The sequence below is a fragment of the Calidris pugnax genome, unplaced genomic scaffold (genome assembly GCF_001431845.1).
Source record: "Calidris pugnax isolate Ruff unplaced genomic scaffold, ASM143184v1 scaffold54, whole genome shotgun sequence".
NCBI lineage: Eukaryota > Metazoa > Chordata > Aves > Charadriiformes > Scolopacidae > Calidris > Calidris pugnax.
The window spans coordinates 14,985,110-15,000,254 of record NW_015090864.1 but is presented as its reverse complement, the minus strand read 5'-3'; the positions used below and the strand labels follow the sequence as shown (position 1 = coordinate 15,000,254).

Below are 15,145 nucleotides of genomic sequence, written 5' to 3'. Positions count from 1 at the left end.
AAATTCATTGGTATTTAAAGGCTGAGTTAGACTTCAAATAAATGATTAAAACATTGAAGCTATGTAAAAATACTGAGGAAGCTAAAAATGACAAAGATTGACTAGTGTAACACACAAAGGCATTTGTTCAAGCAAGTCTATTTGCCAAAAGCCTGCAGTGCTTGGCTACTTTATAAAATCAAGCACAAGGCATTAAGCCAATTTGTTTAAAAAATTAAAACAAACAAACAAACAAACAAACAAAAAACCCAAGAAAACCAACCTCTCCAAAAGCCCAAACCCCAATAATCAAGCAATAGCTGATTTGCATTTTTGAAAGCCTGCAAAAATATTCTGCATTTCACTATACAAATCTTCAGGTGCAGAAGTCTGATCTATTCTTATTCTAAAATTTTTATTTTAAATCTTATCTTCGCTCTAGAATTTCATCCTACATCAGTAGATCCTCACCCTCCTATTCTATATCCAAAGAGATACGCATGTAGTCACAAACAACAGCTTTCTTACAAGAGAAATTACACACTGCTTATGCTTCCATACTTAGGTAATTAATCTGGGAGAAATGTGTCTCCGTGGCAGAATTCTTTTTGGCTGAGCCCATTAGGTGACTTCAGCAGACAGCCAAAAAGAAACAGAAGCCTCATGGCAACTGGTCACTTTTCCCAGTACAAACCCAGCAGAACCTAAAACCCAGGCTATTTTAAAATTTTTGGTCACGCTACAAGATGGATGAGTCCAAGCACATTTCCTGAACTTCAAGCCTTAAAAGTACTGAATGCCACAGTGGCAATCCTGGACACAAATTCTTCCTTCATCCTCTGATGGGTGATGTATAGAATGGTTGGCTGGCAAAGCCTACACCATGCCCATCTGTCAGAGTGGAACTGTGCCTACACGACAGGTTCTATGCTACTTTCAATAACATGTTGCTGATGATAAAAGCTTATTTATGAAACAACACAGGGCGGCTTCAGCGTTTTGGCTTAAAATAAATACTGATTGCTTCTCAAGGAGATAAATCTTTTGACATCAGCTTCTAAGGTTTTTTTCAATTATATGAATAAAGACTAGCACATACACTGCAAGAACTGAGGATATTCCACACATTTTTTACTATTGCAGCCCAGTATACAGTCTCAGTAATTCTTATTTTACAACTATAACTATCTCCAAGAGAGCAAATTCAAGCACTCGAGACAAAATTTATAAAAGCTGAGTTTCTCAAAAGGATGCCTGGGAGAAGAAAAAGCTAAAAAAGCAGCCATATTGATTCTTCGTTTTATGACATGTATGTGTATTAAATAAATTGTAGTTGAACAGTAAATAGCCTCAACTATTTTCCATTTGAGAAAACAAACCTATTCTGAAAATCTAAAAAAGAAGAGCAAACAACAGCACAGTTGCTCTTATGCCTAATGTTAGAGAACTCATAAACACCAAAAAATAACAACTTTTTTTCCAAATTTCCAATGTAAAGTGGCAGATTGTCTTTTTATGCTTTCCTTAGTAAGTACTTTCTCAGTAGTACTGCTTTGAATGCCATAAACTGGAGTCCTGTATTAGACAACCTTGCCGTTATTGTATATTAAAAGGTCAAAGCTCCTGATTTTTACAGCCTTGGATCTTACAGCTGTGAAAGCCACTGTGAAATGATGAATCAGTACAAATTGCTACACTTTGTTCTTGATTCGGAGGGCACCTGGAAACAATAGTTATGGAAAATATAAACTAGTTATTTCAATTTTATAAGACACTCTGTGAAATCTATGCTGCCAATAGTTCTTACAATATAAATTCAAATTAATTTAGTATTTGTAATAAATCAATAAAAAAACACATCTAGCTCTCTCATTTGGCAATGACTACTCTAGAATATACTTTAAAATTCAAACTGTGCGGTTCCTTCTACTCTTGCCCCTCTACATTATCCTCATCCTAAATTAAGCATTAATTTATTGCTTGGATCCAGACTGCTAGGAAGTTTTGCCAGGATTCTCAACAATTCAGTTTCATAAGTCAGAACCTATGTATCTCACAACTCTGTTAGAAATCTATGTCATTCACAGTGGAATTGCAGTACACCATTATGGTTTTCAGTTTGCCATGCCTGATTAAATTTTGAGAGTTTTTGACTTTGCTGTTGTTCACAATTAATGACTGTTTTGGACAAATAAGGACAGAATACATGATTTATCTTTCACTATGTGTCTGCTGCAGTACATCAGCTTTCTTTTCGGATAAACAATATCACAAACACTAAACAGCGAGTTCATTGCAGTTATAACAGAACTTACATAGCATTAGACACACAGTTGTGATTGTGCACACAGGTGCTCACATAATCATTCAATCATTCAGGTTGGCAGGGATCACGCCAGGTCATCCTGTCCAACCTCCCGCGTAAAGCAGGGTCAACACTGGGCTTAGGGCTTTGTCCAGATGGAACCTGAAAACCTTCAACCTCAACAAATGCCTTTCAGAAATCAAATTATACTTACCACTTGACAACAAAGGATAGGCTGAAAATCACAGTAACACTGAGTCTATGTATATAAGGGCAGATTGTTCCAGCAATTCCTGCTGCAATACTCTTACAACACTTCAAAATTAGTTAAAAAGGTACTAAAAAAAAAAACCAAACCCTTCCTGTATTTCATGCTATGCTGAAGGCTTACAGAATTTGACTGAGTGGCACAGAACAAAGATATTTTATAATAAATTGCCACATACGGTTTTTTTACTTGCTCTTAGACTATATATAAACAGGTTATTTCAAAGACTTGAATGAGGTTAACCTACGACAAAGGTACCAACCAAAATAATTAAAAAAAAATACTTGCTTTTTTTTTTTAACTTCTTTTTATATTCTCCTCAACTATGACATTTGAGGAATAAGCTATTATTGGTAACATAACAACAATTTTCTGGTGAAAATGAAGTTTTAGGATTCTGTTAATTATCAATTTAGACAGAAATAATCAGCCAGGACTGCAATGCTGAAAGGAGAGTAACTGTTCTGTTTTCTAAATTTGGTAGTTCTTACATATTTTAGAGATATTTGATATCTCAGAACATACTCACACATAGTCAAAAAGTATTTGAATGGATCAGGTAACACAGCCCTAAAAATTCCATTAATAGTGTAAGGATTAAGACAAGAGTTACAGAACATTCACCTGCACAATCTGACTGATTGACCTTGGAAACATGGGACTAAAGTCTTTGCAGAATCCCAGTTGGCCCTTGAATTATGTAAAAGCTAAAAAAGAACCAATCAATCCCTAATCACTTCTTCTACTTTGACTATGGTATTTTGGGTTATTTGGACACTAATCTGAATCTCACAGGAGACAAAAATGAGATAAAACTTGTGTCACTCAGGAAAAATTTTGTCCAGGGTTTTTGCTATTTTAATAAAGTCTTAACATGTTGTTAAAGTTCTGCTGAGGAGAAAGGTAACTAACAGCTGACATGAAGCAGAAAAACACTCTAAACTTTGCAATATGAATTGCCTTTGCAATTCTGACTCAAATAATGGAATTATTTCTGACTTTACAGCAGCAAACTCGAACATAGTGCTAAATTTTGCCATGGTATTAAATAAGTAAAGTGAGCATCACCTATAGTTGTTTTTATAAGAATTTCCATTATAGAATTTCTTAAAAAGTCAGCTAGACAGCTTTCAGTCAGAAAGCTACACTTATAATGTGTATGCAATATCCTCCATACAAAAAATACACTGCATTTTAAAAAGTAACTTCAATGTGTCTTATTCACAGTCTCAAACAAAACAAGCATTCAAGAACTGGGAAAAAAAAAATGACAAAAAATAAAAGGATCTTGCAACTACATGCCGCAGACGACAAAGTGAGAAGATTATGACTGTGTCTGATCAAGCAATAAATGAGCTTGGCAAAGTTGGTACCAATTTCCAGGATGTTAAAATTCAAATTGCCTATAAACTAATGACTTTAAAGAGAAAGTCCATCATCCCCCCCCTCAAAAGGGTTCACCTGTTATACGCACATTTCTAAGGCAGAAATTAAAGAAACAAGAAAAATGGTATTAAGAGCCAAAAAAATTAAAAAGTGACACTGCCCACTGCCTAAGACGAATCAAAGCATACCGGATCTATGGCGTAATTTCTCTCAACCAAAAAAGCTCTTAATAAGAATTATACACTGAAATATTCAGTTTCTTACATTGAATGAAAAGGCCTATTTTCTTCTGCTGAACTCAAAAATAACTTCCAAACTCTACAGAAGAAGAATTCACTTGAGAATTTGTTTACTGTCATGAGGCACAGCTGGTCCTTGCCCTGTTCTGAAAAACATACCAGATAACTAATCAGATGTTGTACTAAGAACTGTTTTGACTGGGTTTGTACCACACTGATTCTGCCCCCAAACTTTGGCTCTAACACTGCTAACCTCGACTGTGGTTCAGGGCTAAGGACCTTTTTAGCCAAGTGTCCAGTAGAACACATATACTTTTAAAACCAGTTATATAAATATAATAGTTGGATTTTCTTAATGATGCTGAACATTAAAAACATTACCCAACTACTAATTATACCCTATGTTTCCCAAACGTGATCCTACTCACCAGAAAGGAATATGTACTTAACAGATCACACTTAAAAAAACTCATAAAAATATAATGAATTGCACAAGCAACTTAAATCCTATATGACTTCCACCTTTACTGCTTCCTAAGCATATAGCAAACTGTTCTACAGCGGAAGAATCATCAAATATTAAGTTTACAAATTAGGACATCATCTCACTGAAACACCCTCATAAAACTCAAGTGTTCCAAGTTTAGTGCAAAAATTAAAAGGTCACATTTTATGTAAGTTCTGTGACAGTAAGTACCTTAAGTGTTAAAGAACATTGCATAAATTTCATAGTTGTAGATTAAAAAAATTGCCAACACACAACTAATTTAGTCAAAATTATCTTGCAAAATTAAGGGCAGTTCAATTTTCACAGCGGAAGAAGTGGGCTGCAGCCTGCAGAGCCCTTGTGAAAGCTGCAGGCAGAGAAGGACTGGCCCAGCTGCGTGCTGAGCACAGGCAGAGGGCGAGCATCCTCCCTCCCTGCTGCTGCTGCGCCCAAACTCTATCACACAGACCCCGGCAGAAAAGTTCAGCTGCTCGCCCGCATTCTTTGCTCAAAGAGTCATATCCCTCTCCTTTTCTGAGAAAGGACTGTTCCCGCTTCAACGGATTCTCCTGCATGGAATGCCCCAATTCCTCGGCTGGGAGCTCCCGGAGATGTGACCCATCTGACAAAGCAACTGACTGGCTGAAGTGACTGATATATCATTTATTTTAAGAACAAGCAAAACATAACAGAGTGTATTTTATAGTGAATGTGGTATAAACACATTTCTGAATACCAATCAGAAAATTTAGATCGACAAAAATATTCCACTGACTTCTCTAGATTTGGTAACACTGATTGATTGATCAGCACCCAGAAGCAACATAGACTGGTGGCTGTTGTTCAAACTGAATCACAGAATCACCATGGTTGGAGGAGACCTCTGAGATCATCGAGTTCAACCTTAAAAAAAACAACAAAAAAAACCCAAAAAAACCCCACAAAACACAACACCCCACCACATCACACCCACCCACAAACCAATAATCTCAGGCACTAGAGCATGCCCTGAAGAGCCATGTCTACACGTTTCTTAAATCCCTCCAGGGATGGTGACTCCACCACCTCCCTGGGCAGGCTGTTCCAGTGTCTGACCACCCTCTCAGTAAAGTAATTCTTCCCAATATCTAATCTAAACCTCCCCTGCCCCAACTTCAGACCATGAACTGGTACACCATTCACCATGCAGCATACAGGACAACATTTGCAAGACAAAGTGTATAAACATATTCTGTGATTTACTTAAATGATCTCTTTTTCACAGGATTTATTACTGTCTGTCCTCACAATGTTACTGATAAAACATACCTTCTTATTACAAAAACCTTCACACAAACAAACATACAAAAAAGAATAAATCAAAATCTAACCTGTCCCTGCCTTCGCTCACTTATTTTGCATCATTTTCAGTGTGCAAATACTCCTTGCCAATATAACTTTAATTTTTCTATCCACCACCCTGTTTGCTGTTTGAAAAACGTGGAAGGCACAGAGCTTCAAAGACTATCAGACATACTTAATGAAGTGTCCTCAAAACATGTTCATGGAGAAAAAATGTGAAATAAACATGTCAAAATTATTCCTGGCCACTGTCCAGCAACCAGCTGTGGTGTGCACACTATGCTAACCCTGGGAACATTCTTCTTTCTCTTTGGGCCTCCAGCTTCGCCTTCTGTTCCTAAGGATATTTGTGTTCCTAATTCATTCAGTTAAATCTCAAACTAAGCAAGACCAAACTGAATTAGTACTTCAAGAGAAAAACAATTAAGCATGACCAAGCTTTTAAAGCAACCAGGCTTTTGTGGTTTGACACACAGCACCTTTTCATTAATTTCCCATGAAAACCATGCTGTGGGACACCTATATTGCTTGAGTCATGTCAAGTCTTCGAATTCTAACACTAAAGCTCTGCTCACTTAGCGTAATTAAATAACCAGAAACCTATTTTTTTCAATAGCGGTACTACATTATGGAATGTACAAAGCAAAACTTTGGTAGTCATATTCAGTATCTCTAAATTTCAGTAGTTTTAACTATTTGAGACATTGCTCAAGCATGCACAGAGTTAGTTAGCAAAGGCACAGCTCACCTGGTTGCAACTGGCAAGAGATGGGAAAGGTGCCAGGACTGCTGCAGGTACATTGGCAGCAAAAGAAAGGCTAAGGAATATGCGGGCCTAACGCTTGATGGAGAAGGGGACCAGGTGACAGCAGGCATGGAAAAGGCTGCAGTAGTAACATGTTACCAACAGCAGTTGAAGATGCACGTCAGTAAGAGGATACAACTGGACATATACAAATCCTACATACATATAGGATCAGAAGGATGTATCCAAGAGCACTGAGGGAGCTGAACAATGTCACTGCAAGGACGCACTCTACCATCTTTTAGAAGTCATGGCATCAAGGGAGATTCCTGAAGACTGGAAAGTAGCACATAGCACACCTATCTTCTAGATAGGCAAGAAAGAGGATCTGGGGAACTACAGGCCAGTCAGCCTAATCTCCATCCACAGAAAGGTTATGGAGCAAAGCCTCCTTGAAGCCATTTTCAGCCACGTGAGGGACAGGGAGGAGGAGACAGCCAGCAGATTTACCAAAGATAAATAACACCCAACTAACCTAGCTATTTTCTGCAATGAGATGACTAGTCCTGTGGATAAAGTGAGGGCAGCGAGTGTTGTTCATCTTGGCTTTATGAAGGTCTTTGATGTGGTCTCCCACACCTTCCTCACAGCCAAATTGATAAGCATTGGAAAGTGGATGATAAGGCACATGGAAAACTGGCTGGAATGCCAGGCTAAAGGGTGGGGGGAATCAGTGGTATAAAGTTCAGATAACCACTTACCAATGGTATGCCTCTGGGATCAATCCTGGAACCTGCACTAACATCTTTTTTAACAACCTGGATAATGCAATACAGTACACTCCTCGCATGTGTGCAACTGGGGAAGTTGTGACCTGCAGGGTCAGGGTTCAGAAGGACCTAGACAGGCTGGAGGAAAGAACTATCAGGCATCTGTGACATTCATCAAGGGTGAAGGCAAACGCAAGTTCCTTGCCATGGAGTAGCACTACAAGGTAGGGGCTGACTTGCCCATTCTGATCCGTATTAATTATGCAATTCTTCTTTGAATCTACACTGATGGCATGCTATGTCTTTTCAAGGTGCTCATATTATACTTTCTAAATTTGGGTATATTACTTCCCCTTCCTCTCCAGCCTTCTAGAATTCCTCCACTGTTCCATGATTTGTCAAGATTCAAAATTAATAATTCAGATAGCTTCTAAGCTTTTCTTTGTAGGTTTTTTTTTTTTTTTTTTATAGCTGAAAGTGATCAGAAAAAAAAACCCCCAAAAACTCCATCTTTTCTGAAATATATACACTTTAATTTTTTTTTTTTTTTTGGTTTGTTTTTTTTGGTTTTTTTTTTTTTTTTTTAGAATCTGTAGGTGTCAGTGCAGATTTAAAAACATTTAACATTAATAGTTGCTGGTACAGTGATAATACATTCTTTCCATCACTAATGATGGAGGAGGTGAGATGTAAAAGCATAATCCAGCCTCTTTCTGAATACAGAACATAATATTTATTGAATATTTATGCCTGCTTCTGCACAGCAGAAATTTATCATCCTTGCCCATTACTGGGCTTCTATCATTACTAAGCTTTTGTATCCTTCAAGAATATCCTCTATATTTAAAGAGCTCTATTGTACTTTACTGCCCACAGATTTTTATTAATATCTTTACCTCCTTAACCGTCTCCAAGTCATGTAGTGCTTGCCATCATCAGCTCCCCATTCTTTAAACTGTATTGCTAACTTCACTCCCCTACTTACCTTGCTTTAACCAAACAAATCATGTTTCCTAAGAGCAGAACTCTCTGGAGTATCCAAATGAGCAAGCAATTGTCAAGTTAGTCAGATTCTTATGCTCGAGTGTATTCCTTCCTTTTAAAGTTTGCTCATTTTAAAGATTAAAATAGGAGATATGTGCATGCAGAATTTGTTCTTGGCTTCTAACACACATAGTTAGGTCACAGTTCCTAATACATTTGCATTATCTATTCTACATGCACCAGAAAGAAAACCTGTACAAAATTAACCAGAACAATACGGCTTTTATTTGTTAGAAAACTGTCATGTGTGTATATATACATATAAAAGTATGTATGTATGAACAGAAATTGATCATTGGCCACTTGATTTATCAGCACTAATTCTCCATACGTGCAACAGGCGGAATTCTTCTAGTTTTCCTTCATTCAATACAGAATGAGTTATAAGGAACTACTCATAAGCCTCCAATAAATGTTGTCAGTTAAAACACTGGCACGGTACCACTCTACTTGTATTCTGAATTGCGAGAACTGGTAAAGTAGGCAACAAAATATTTAATCTACAAGACCACAGAAAAGTCTATAAGGTTTTGTTGTGACATTTTAGCTTTTACAGAGGTTCTCTAGTAAATGCTCATTAAAAATGCCTTCGTACAAGTTATCTGGGTCCACTATCATTTTCATTACGAAGCTGAGATATATTTTTAAAAATTTATTATTTTGCTTTATCTCAAAAAAAATAAATAGCACTATAAATATATAAATAACAGAAATATACAAGTCTGGACAAAGACCACAGTATCCCGTAAATATTTAGATAAGAGTTTCAATATGGGAAGAACATTAGCGAATGTATTTCTGTAAAAATAAAAATCAACGCTCCCCTTGCAGCAAAGCAGAAAGCCCTGCATATTATTTCTACCACATTCACTTTCTCTCTGTAAAGTTGATTCGCTGTTCACTAGTAGTGAAGTAACTTAAGGTCTGTGTCCTGGTTGAGGTTTGTGTTGCAAACTTCCTATTTTTCACATGTGTACTGGGCACGTGCCAATAACCTGCATCTTCTGCATCAAACATTCATCCATCCAGCCCAACCACTTTCTTTTGGAGCACTGGAAGGGAGGAGGGGAAAGAAAAAGAATGGTAATAACTGCCCAAGACATTTCCCGCTTTTCTTCTATAGATATTTCTGATCTGTGTGAATTCACTTACTGCGTGCAGGCCTCATGATCCATAGCATGGAAATGTCAATGATCATGCTATAAGTTTGAACTGAATTAACCTTAAAAAAGAAACATGCAATGACAAAGAGTTCACTTCAAACCAACAGTCCTTCAATTAATCTAAAAAAATAGGTATTTCTGTTGATGACAGTATTTTTAAAGATAAATAGGGGACTCACTTTTTCAATATTTCAGGCTATGCACATGCATAATTTGTAGGTATTTGCAAAACTGTCCACTGCGATAGCTCTAACACCCACTGTATTTAAAGATGATGAAAATCCACAGACCGGAAACCAAATGTATTTTATACAGATGGAAGAATGAGTTTCAATTTCTGAAATGCAAAGTTTTGGATAAGACCTTTTAAAAAAGTCTCCAATAAGTAACAAATTTAGACAACGTATGTACGTTTAACAGATCATACAGAAAGCACACAGCTACTTTGGGCATCCAACCAGATGGCAAGAATAGAACCCTTTCTACCCAGGAGAAACACATGTATAATAAAGATGCAGTATATTCCTTTTTCCTAACCTCTTTCAAATTGCAAAATATCTTTTAAAGTTCTCTATTTTCATGACTGTTCATCTAAAACCACACAATTAAAAAGGCTTAAAAATACAGACAAAACTTCAAAAAAATTCAGAGGGGTACTTCATCTCAAACATCAAAAATGTCACGATGCTTCATTTTCTCTTGGCACTGAAAAAAAATTCCAGCATTTCTATCATTACACCTAATCCAATTTTCATCATTTGCTAAATAGTAGTCTCTAAATGTGGTAAACTGGGCAGTCAAACTTAACATTAGCTAAGACCATCTCGCATCTTTTGGTCCATATTTATCTATGGGGGACAGAAAAACTTTTAACTAGTTAGTAAAAGCTGAAAATAAGCACCAGTGAACATGCATGCTTCTGTAAATGGTCAGAAATAACAGCCACCCGGGAACTTGCTTGTTACACTACTGTAAACATCAATAAATTGCAGAAAGCAAGGGTGTTTAAAGGTTTTTTCCCCTTCAAAAAAATCACTGCCTATTTTATTTAGTAAAAATACAGTGAATGAGCAAGAGCTGGATGCAATGCTTTGTAAACTTTGAAAAGAGATATTTTCAAAAATATATGAATGGTCCAGAAACAAACAAACCAAAAAATGTAACTGTTAAATGTTAGGTGTAAGTGGGAAAATTATCACCCCAGTACTCGATTCTTTTTGTTTCCCATTCCAGAACAAAAAATGACAACCTGAAATTCATTAAAAAATACAAACACATGCACTTGTTTCAACTATTTCAGATAAACAACAAATTACTTTCTTCTCAATGGGTATGATTCAGAAACCAAAAGAGTTTGTGCAGAAAACCAGGTCCAACACAATAGTCCACCATCTAATTTACTGGTAGAGACTCTCATTTAATCTGAAATTACTATCTTCAGTGCCAAGTCTTCAATGCACAGTTGCTGTTGTCAATTGAATACTATCTAAGTTACAGAAATTATGCTCATTTCAGGTTTTAAATGAAAGATGCCAGTTTTCCTCAGGCTACCTTGTTTTTCTCCTTATAAGCAGTGTTCACACCAAGAAATTCTGAGCGGGCATGCAACAGAAGAGAGATTTTTGTCGCAAGTAGCAACTACACAGTCTGACAAACTGTTCTGTTCCTCTTTTCTTCCTCATACACATTTTTAACAAACCAAGAAATTTGTTTCCATTACAATTTCAAGAACATTTTCAAGTTTTTATGCCAAACATTTTCATTTTCAGGCAAAAACAGATAGGAGAGTATTTAATTCTTCTAACATTTGGGTCATAAAAACCCTATTTCTTACCAAGAACAGGAAACTGTAGCTGCATTGCCCAACTTTTCAACATTCTATCTTACTATATGCCACCAGTACTTTATCAGGCTTAAACTTTTTAGAAGGAAAATACAGTGATGATTTAACACAGTGTTCCAAAGTTACAAGGTGAAGCTAAAGACAGAACTGGTAAGGAACATGAACGTCAATGGCAGCTTCAGCCATAGGAGATGGTGAATCTTACAATCCTGAGAACAGCAATCAAGACTAATAGAAAAATCACAGTCCTGCACTTGAGAAAACATTTCTGTTTGTTCAGAAAGCTAGTTGGTGTGACCTCTGTGAAAGGGCCACCCTGAAACATAAGGGAGCCCGGGAAAACTGGCTGATACTGAAGGACAACCTCTTCAAAGTACAAGAATGGTCCAGCATCTTGACATGCAGCTGGTGTGGAAGAAGCCAAGCTTCAAGCTAAAAGAATCACACGCAAGGTAGAAGAGGAAGAAGCTAACATGAGGAATACAGAAACATGGCCTGGGGAGGCGTTCACAGAATTAGCAAACCAAAGATCATTTGGAATTGCAACTGGCAAGGGACGTGAAAGGCCAAGAAAGGCTTCCCTAAGTATACAAAAGCAAGCTGAGGGAACTGAATACTCCTGTTCATTCTGCACTTACAGGGCTGTGCTCATGTTTGGGTACCCCACAGACATACCTGAGTTCAGCTGTAGGAAGAGAAAGCTAAGGTGGGATTCTTACTGCTGTCTTCACCTACCTAAAAATAGGAGGGTGTTTGAAAGATGAGGGCAGACTGTCTTTCAGGCTGCACAAGAGAAAGACAGGAGGCTACAGACATGCTTGTGCATGCTTAACAATTATCTAAGAATGAAGACTATAGCCAATTCCTCTTAAAAAATCAGTGTTAATAAACTTACATATATGTACATAATGTGCATGTAAATACAAAGAACCAAAGATGAAATGCAGACCACAAAAAAGCTGATGTGCAACACAAACCTATTTTGAAGTCAATGTTGTGGAACTCTCATTTAAGTAGCCCACCAAATCCAGCATCTAGAAAAATAATCCTCCAAGAGCACACGTTCTGAGATTCTCCCATCAGTGGATACACAGCATCTTCTGAACCAGGACAAATCCAAGAAAAATCAGAGTTGATCATTCTTTTTGCACACCAGTGGTAAATAAAATAATTCTATCAGAGTGCTAATCAACATTTTAGTAGTACTTAACACTTTGGTATATGTAGTTCAAGTCATTCAAGAAAGCCAAGGACATAAAAACTGCCCTCAAAAATCCAGTCAAGAGCCGCTCTGAGACTAAACTTCAGTTTGTGAAGAGTGAAAGTGAGAAACCACTGCATTTAAAAACAAAGTATCTGCAGTTCTACGAAATGTGCTATTACACCTGATGCGTGTTAAATTTGTTTACATGTTACTTTTTATAGCCAGTTACAAACGGAGGTACTTAATCTTGCCTTAGATAAGTGAAATGAATTAATTACTATCAAATCCTAGACATATTTATGCATTTTGTCATAACAGTAATTTACATGTCTTCTCAAGGAGAGAACTTGTAGAACTCTGAATACAAAAATACAGTTGACTACATTGTCTGAAAGCTTAAAAGCTCACCTAATTCAAATTATTCCTTAATTATATAGTAGCATGTTAGACTCAAACAGCTTCTTCCTCTGGACTAAATATACCTAAGATTAGGTCCAGTTCTTCCCAGCATCACAGCTACACACATCACCTTGCCTCCAGTACATTAGAGACATCTAAATCCAAAAGAGTTTTAAGTTAAACCACTAGAAGATCAACACACACACACGTGATCTACAGCACCAGCTTACATCCTTTAACCTGCCTTCTACACAAAAAGCAGGAGGTAATTTGCATAGAACTCTGAAACCACATATTTTTCGTAGAAGAAAATTCATTACCACTCAGGGTATTTTCCACTGCAAAGGTGAAACTTAAAGGAGACTCAGGTCAGTTACATTCTAAGCACTCCACAAAGTAAATTCAAAACAGGTTACCTTTAATTACAATATAACATGTAATTCCTCACTGTCTTCATCTGAGCAGCAGCAAAATTAAACAGGAAAAGAAAAAGAAAAGGCAATCTATACATCCTATTAGACAGAAAGCAGGCTTCAATACAGCTGTACTCAGTGTCAACTAACTCTAAATTCATCAGTTTTTTCATAATATAAAGTCAAAACTAAGCTGTTTTGAAAAAAGCTTTACCCAAAGCACTACCCTGCTGCACTTCGTTGCACAGGAAGCCCACAGTGCTTGCAACATGCTTAACCCCAAGTGGGTGCATTTAGGTAAGCCCTCTTCATATGAAGTACCCTACAAAATCTCAAGTACCTGGAGATCACATGCAGGCCATGACAAAATGACAACAGAACAGTCTAATTTCAAGATACCAGCAATATCTTCTTCTGTCTGTTCAGTCATCATACTCCCTTGGTGCTTCATGGGGGTTGTTTTGGGGGTTTTCTTTGGGGGTTTTTTGGGTTTTTTTCACATCACTACTGTATAAAAACCTTATGCCAGGACTGATTTTCTGTGTGTTGAATAATATGCCAGGAAGAACACCTGGGTTCAACAACAAAAATAGGCATATCTGACAGCCATGTTCCCAATTATATGATAGAGTATGCAATTAAGAACTGGGCAGCATACTGACTGCATTCCAATTATAAATAAGCCATCAAATTCAAGAAGACTTCCTGATAAAAAATTAAAAAGACATTTTCATTAAAATATGTTCTTCTTATCCTTCACTAGCACAGCAGCAGAGTTAACAACATGTACACCAACTGCTCTAACTTCTATTTATATAGTAAAGCACAGGCATTGGTACGCATGAGAATTAAACTAAGAAAAGGGCTTGAACTGCTACAGTTTATTACCTACATAACGTTTTCTTCCAAGCCTAATCCCACTGAGCTCACACACAGTTATGCATTCACAAGACTTCAGTCAGTCAGTCACTGGGAAAGCTTCTGAGTATCTGAGTTGCGAGCACAATACCACGGCTAAACAAAATAGAATTGCTTGCAGCCTGAGAATTTCACACAGCAGCCAATTAAATACTCAAGGTAATAACATTAGGATGTGACAAAAAAAAAAATTATCTGTTTCAGGATAATAAGCTAATGAGATGGCTCTTGAAAGAAGCATCAAAATTTGGGCTACTTCTTGAACAAATGGTGAACAGAACCTCCAGCTACTTTCTCTGACATTGTCAGTAACAAAAAAACACCCACCGATGTCAATGTATCAGCACATTACAATTCCTGACACCCTAAAAAAACCCAAACCTGCCATCACCATCTTGCATCTTTCTTGGCACTGTGAGAAAACAGCATAAAGGTCACAGAAAGCAAACTTCACTCGCATTCTTACAGGTGGCTCCTCCAGATTAAAGCTGAAGAGCAGCTGAGTGGTGGCAGGAAGGACCTTTCAGTGCCTTTGCAGAACAGAACACTTCAGTTCCCACACCTCTGAAGCCAACGCTTTTCAGCAGTGTGCAGTCACTTCTATTTAAAAACAAAGTAATACCTTGCGTTTACTGCTCATA

At 37.2% G+C, this 15,145-nt stretch overlaps 1 protein-coding gene across 4 annotated transcripts in view; it reads right to left on the bottom strand.

Annotated features, from left to right (window-relative positions):
- Positions 1-15,145, bottom strand: part of ZNF438 (zinc finger protein 438) — a 54,543-nt gene that overhangs the window by 23,287 nt on the left and 16,111 nt on the right. The gene's annotated exons all lie outside the window — the stretch shown is intronic.